Genomic DNA, 6753 nt, shown 5'->3' with positions numbered 1-6753 from the left:
AAAAAAAAAAAAAAAAGAAAAAGAAAAAGAAAAAAAAAAAACATTTACCCAATCCCTCATCCACCTGCAAGAATTTAATTTAAAAATTGAAGAAGTTACAAATGAAGAATGCAAATTAAATTTATTAAATATAAAGAAAATGTTTTATTAATCATACTTTAAAGGTATACATAATAATACATAAACAAAATAAATTAAATTTTATAAATAGTTAAATAAATAAATATTTAAATAAATAAATTGATAACATCTGCAGCGATGTAAGGGACTAGTGCCTGTAGATTTGAAAGCAATATTGCCTAAACTGCTGAAAATATCTGACAGATTGCTTGAATTCTTGTCACAGTTACAGCAAGAATGAGAGTCTTTGAAGTGGCAGAACCTGTGGGAGTGTGGTAAGGTGTGTTCATCAGTGAGAAGCATTTCTCTGCTGGACCAGGTCTCATTCCATGCTCCTTAGGATTTCATACAAATTCGCTGATGAAGAGAAGGATTTCATGATTTCTTCTCTGACCACCTCCCAGGCACATGGCAGGTATTTCTTCTCCTTCAGGTAGACGGTGATCCTGTGGAAGTATTTCCTCATAGCCCTCAAGGGAGTCTCTTCTACTTGTGCCTACTTGGACACACAGGCTTCCAGGTCATCCAGATGCTGATAGAGACCAGTGAGGAAGGTGTCCAGGAGGGTCTTGTCCCAAGCAGCAAAGGCCTCCTGGGTGCTGAGGAGGTTGAAGACCTGCTGCGTCATCTCATGGAGGATAGTAACAGTTTGAGCCTTCTGCACCTGCTCATTCTCCAACAGCTTCTGGGGGAAGGCAAAGTCCTTTCTATAGTTCATGCAGGAAAAAGTGGGAATTCTCCTCATTTTTTGTAGGAGTGTCAGGGCCCCCTCCTCATTTTTCTCAGGAGTTTCAAGACCCAGGTTGTGAATCTGAGACAGGTCACAGCCCAGAGAGCAGGTGGACTTACAGCTGAACACCACAGGGCCAGCAGGAAAGGCAAGGGCAAGGCCATTGGGGATCTTGCAGATGCTGCTGGGCTGCTTGAGATGGGTGCTCTTGCACCTTTGCCTCTAGGTTCTCTGAAGCTCTTGACTTGTTCCTATGTCTTAAATAGTAACTAATATGCTTTCAATTTTCTGAATGTCACCAGTACTTTCTACTTCTGTTTTGGCTTTCCTTCATGCATTCACTACATATGCTTAGAGCAAAGTTTCCCAATCATTTTTTCATTATTGATTCCCCTTCCCTGTCCCCAGACCCTTTTTTAGAATTATTTTGCCAATTGAAACTCCTATTTTTTTATTGGGGGGTAGGGGTTACTGGGGATTGAACCCTGTGGCACTTTTACACTGAGTCACATCCCCAGCCCTTTTTATTTTTATTTTGAGATGGACCTTTTAAGTTGCTATGGCTTCCTTTAGTTTCTGAGACTGTCCTCAAACTTGAGATCTTCTTGTCTCTGCCTGGGGAAGTCACTGGGATTAAAGGTGTGCACATTCATGCTCAGACTATTAAATTTTAATAACAGATATACTGTGTATGTATTTATATACACAATGGATATGTCTACTTTGTAAGTAAAAGTGTTAAATTTAAACATTGTATTCAATACAGAGTTTAAAATGTCTAAACCAAACTCAGTTAAAAATTAGGCTGAGAAGCTATTGGCATTGAACTTAACTGTCCAAATAAATTTACTTAGTGACTTTAATGAAACTAACTTACTTATAGAAATCATATGTATCAAATTCATGTTTGATAAAAACTTGGCCAGTTTTGAACATTAACCTGACTTTGAGAAGCAACTTCTTTCACAGAGTCATTGATAGTAGGAACCTTAACGAATGTCATCTTTTCTCATGACGTTCAATTTTGTGGAATGACACTTTGGAACAGAATTATTTTTCTAAAGTGCATACTTCAAGGAAATGTTTTGTTTTGTTTTGTTTTTCCTACTTAAATTAGTTTAGTACACACAGTGTAAAAATGAAGACCGGACTTTCAAAGAACTTGTCTTCTTTTTCCACAAGTTATCCAGCTATGATGCCTTATCCACCATCTTTGCATGTAGGTATCACATATGCATAAACTCACACCAAGTACATATGGATGGAAGTGATCTTTTTTCTGCTTGTTTTTGGTCTGTGAAATCATCCTCATGTGATTCACCACACTTTCCCCCTTTCTAGTGCAGTGGAATATATTCCAGCACCCCAGTAACATTTTGGAGTTACATGTTGAACTTGGGCAAAGCCACCAATGGGATGACACTCAAGTCCTTGAATCACTGTTGGAAATGATCCAATCACATTGTCACCTGACTGGAATTCCTACACCCAGCTCTTTTATGAAAGCAAGGTAATGTTGTATTATGATCTAGTTACTGACAGTTCTTGCTTATCTGTTAAGAAACTAGCATCAACTTAACTGAGGAATGTAGTTCAAAAATGCCATCTTGAGGAATCTTTCCTTTGGAAAAAAAAAAAAACAAATTTCAAACTTTGGAAACTGCAAATTGTCCTCAAGAATTTCAACAGAAAGACACAAATTTAAAATCATAACATTATTTATTTAAGAAAATAAACCATATGTTTCTTTCGAAAAGTTATTGGTCAATTTTAAATGTCTCATGCACAACAGATATTTAAAATAATCTCATTATTTTGGCTTTATATATTTTCATCTGTTGCAAAATTGAGGCGAGATAGTGTTAAGGTCTCATAAAACACTTGTGTAATTGTTTAGAGGGAGCGGTAAGTATAAATTTTCTTTTTATTTGTTGACTTGACTTTGATGATTGCTAATGAGGGAAAAGAAAAATTCAGTTTCCCCTCAGACAACCTCCTAGGCACAGGAGTTGTATTTCTTTCCCTTCAGATAGCAAGTGATTCTCTGGAAATTTTTTCGGACTGCAAATCCCTAATGAAGACACAAAGCTTTTTTTATATGTGTCAGCTTCAGTTAATCCAGACTGAGATGAAGCCTAGAGAGTAGCAGATTGAGAAGGACCTTATCTCCAGCAGCATGGTTGACCATCCTGCTGAAGAGAAGGAACGTCTGCTGGAGCATCATATGGTAGAGACAGGTGGCTTCTGTCTTCTGGATTTGGGTAATCTTCCCTGTTTTCCAAGGAAAATGAAAGTCAGTTCTGTTGGTCAGGCATTCCTGAGAGGGAGTGCTTTTCAGCCGTCTTAATCAGAAAGATTTCCTTGTTTTCCAGGTCACAGTTCAAAGGAATGCCCCAGCCAAGAGAGCAGGCAGTGTGGAAGCAGCGCATCAAGACTCCTGCTGTTAGCTGAAAGATCTGGACCACTCTGAGATTCAGTGATTCAGTCTGCATCTGAGGGGCCAGTGGACACTGCTACACTGTGAGTCTGCTCAAGAGGTGGCCTCAGGCTCTTCAGAAGATGAAAGAAATCACTAAAGTTTAAAAAAGCAAAGACCAAAATTTTGACCTTTTGCATAATCATTTAAGTAGAAAGTCTTTGACAAAAAGAATTTAAGCCCCAAACCCCGAAGTTGGGCTCTGCAGTTGGAGACAAGCATCCTAGCTGGTTATGTCAACTTTGAACAACAGTGAACCTCCTTATCCTTGGTGAGATAGAAACTGCCTGAGATTTTCTTGGTTAGCCACTACACAATCTAAACTACTTTTTTTGTGTGAAGAATTCGTTTATTCAACAAGTGGAGGACTCGAGATGGTATAGGTTGTAATCACACAGATTGTGGGTACCGCTGTGGGCACGACAGGGAGAAGCAGAAAAGTGTAGACAGTCAAGTGACCAGAATTGAGACCCTTTTAGGAGAGTTGGAGACATGGTCTTCTTTGGAGCCGGAGCAGGGAGTGTTCAGTGCCCCTCTATGGATGTTTTTAGTGTTTTCCGGCAGTTAAGTTTTCAATATGATGGCACTGAAGGAGTTGTAAAAGTGAGGCATGTTATAACTCACAACATTACTTTGAGTTAAAAGCTGTTTATTTATACTAAATAAGAATTTCATATAATTTTACTTTCCTAAAGTTATAAGAGGCAAAGTCAATGATATTTCAGGATGATCATTTTTTCAATTGAGATAATGAAGTTTAATACATGATAGAAGGGTATATCATACATTTGATATTATATTTTGTTTGTTCTTAAAATATATTAATATATCCCTATAATATACAGTATGAGTTTAAATTACATAAATTTATACAATTGAATGTATGTCATATATTATGTATATGAAATAACATGTATATTATATTTTTATATTATAAAAACATACAAACTATTGTATATAAAATATGTATAGTATATGTTATTTATATATACATTATAAAACACTTATCCAATACATATATTTATATCATATAAGTATATATTTTAATATATTATGTGTATTATATACGAATACTGTATTATTTATCTAATTGTGAAGTATGATATACAGTATGCTTTATATAAAATGAGCATCTAAATTATAACAATTTATGTTCATGTAATATTCAAATAGACTTATATTTTATATTTATTGATATACATTTAATAATATCAATATATTATGTTTTATAGAAAATATATATTCATGTTAATATGTATGTTAATAGCATATTTTATAAAATATAAATATGTATTTCATACATTACATATTACGGGTGCTTGAATATGTGTCCTTATATAATAATCTAATAAATATATGTAATAATTTATAAATATTTATATATGAAATACGTAGTGTATAATTATCATTTAATTTATATTGATATTATTTAATATATGTGTTAATATTCATTTATAAATATATATTTAAATTTTTATTTTAGTTGTACAGTCCAAGTTTAACCAAATTAAGCAAAGAGAATTTTCAACTGCAGCTCCAATACATTCTCAGGTGCCTACACTTTGTCTCCCTTGAAATGCAAACTCTAGGACAAGGGATTGTCTGCTGGACTGGAAGGAGCAGAGAAGTTGCCACTTCTAAGGAATGCCTGGCTCAGAGGGAGGGAGACTACAGTACACTGGTGGTCCTTTCTTGGAATCAACATCAACAAGTTGAAACTGGCTATTCTTACCAATAGCAAGATAAATGAAACAATGGCATCCCTCATGTTCAGTTAGTATCAAACCAGATTTGGTGACATTTTTTAAAGATATGAAAAAAAAACCAGAATCATTAAGAAAACAAAAGGTTTATTCTCTTTATATATAAAGATAGTTAGATATTGATATACAGATATATGGAAAAATAAATATACAAAATAATATGAATACATATTAATTAATTAAATATATATGATATACATACATCTCTATATTACATATATGAGATACATAAAATACATATTTACACTGAAAATCTATACATCTATATAAAAATAAATATATGTTCATATAAAATATATAATGTATTTATATTACATATATACATATATACATATATATATAGGATCTCCCATTTACAAAAGAAAAAGAGAAACACAGGGAGTCCATAAGTAACAAAACCACTGTTGCAACATAGACCAGCCTACTCGGAGTCTTCAGCTCTTACAAGCTGTATGGGGAGGGGATTTCTAGACTGATCAATGATTTCCCAGTGATCCTGTCTAAGTAATGGTAAAGTATTTTTCTTCACCTTCCATTTGACTCATTCAGTGAATAGCCCATTTGCTAAAGCCAAAGGTTACCTTAGCATTAAAGTAGGTCCAGTTTACTTACACATCAGTCTTATTTTCTTTTTTACATTGAGTCTTCACAGGCTTAATGATCTTTGTAAAACTCTTTGATTAGTCCAGCAATATATTCATATATCCCCCATTTACAAAAGAAAACTAGAAACACAGGGAGTCCATAAATAGCAAAACCATGTTGGAACATAGATCAACCATATTCATATATGACTGAAATCCTACATAGTCCCATCCACTTATTCAAATATATTTAAAACCTTATGGACTAAGGCCTTAATTTTCACAGATAAAGTGCAAGCCTGAATTATGGTCAGGCTAGAAGCATGAGCCAAATCAGAACTATACCAGTGACCTCAGGCTCAGAGCTCAGGGAGCTCACATCTGGAAGGGCACACTGAAGGCACTGGAAGTGTGGCCTGAGATGACTAAAGCCTCTGAGTCATCTGACTTGCCAGCTGGTGGGTGCCTGTTAGTTTTAGCCTTCTGGGTTACCTGACAAGTGAAGAAAAATTATGGTGATACTAGGTAAAACACTAAGGAAGACTTTATTCAGACATATTGGGACAGGCATCAAGACTGTCACAACATAGGAGAGAGACAGGGTCTCAATTCCCAATGCATCAAAGACAGCCTGACATTTGTAGCCAACCAGTAGAATGGGTGCAGTGGATGGAAAATTGCTAACAGAAGACATCAGGGGTGAGGGGATCTTTACCAAACCAACTTAACAGAACTCTTATAAAGGCAGGCCTCTTTACCAGATATGAAGTATGGGACACAAGACATTGGATCAGATATCAAGGGTGACCAATACCAAGAGATAGGAGATTCTCATAAACCCAAATTACCAGGATTCTTATGACATCTGGACTAGGCAGAGCAAACACTGGGCCACAAAACCTCCAAAGAGTACTCAGGTCACCTGACTGAAGTTTGCTCAAAGAGAATCTTTGACAAAACATTAAGAGTTAAGGAATAAGAGTCACAACTCTCTGCTGAACCATCTTATGGGATTTAGAATTTTACTTTAAAAGTGAGAATTTAGCAAACTGTTTTAATAAGATATAGTTTTAAAATTCA

The 6753-nt window shown here is 35.2% G+C and overlaps 1 pseudogene; it reads right to left on the bottom strand.

Moving 5' to 3' along the window:
- Nucleotides 1-442: 442 nt before the first annotated feature.
- Nucleotides 443-1014, bottom strand: LOC107156483 (annotated as a pseudogene).
- Between the last annotated feature and the right edge of the window lie 5739 nt (nt 1015-6753).

Source organism: Marmota marmota, unplaced genomic scaffold (assembly GCF_001458135.2).
Source record: "Marmota marmota marmota unplaced genomic scaffold, marMar, whole genome shotgun sequence".
Classification (NCBI taxonomy): Eukaryota; Metazoa; Chordata; class Mammalia; order Rodentia; family Sciuridae; genus Marmota; species Marmota marmota.
Note: the sequence above shows the minus strand (reverse complement) of the source record. Positions and strands in the feature narration are given on the sequence as shown.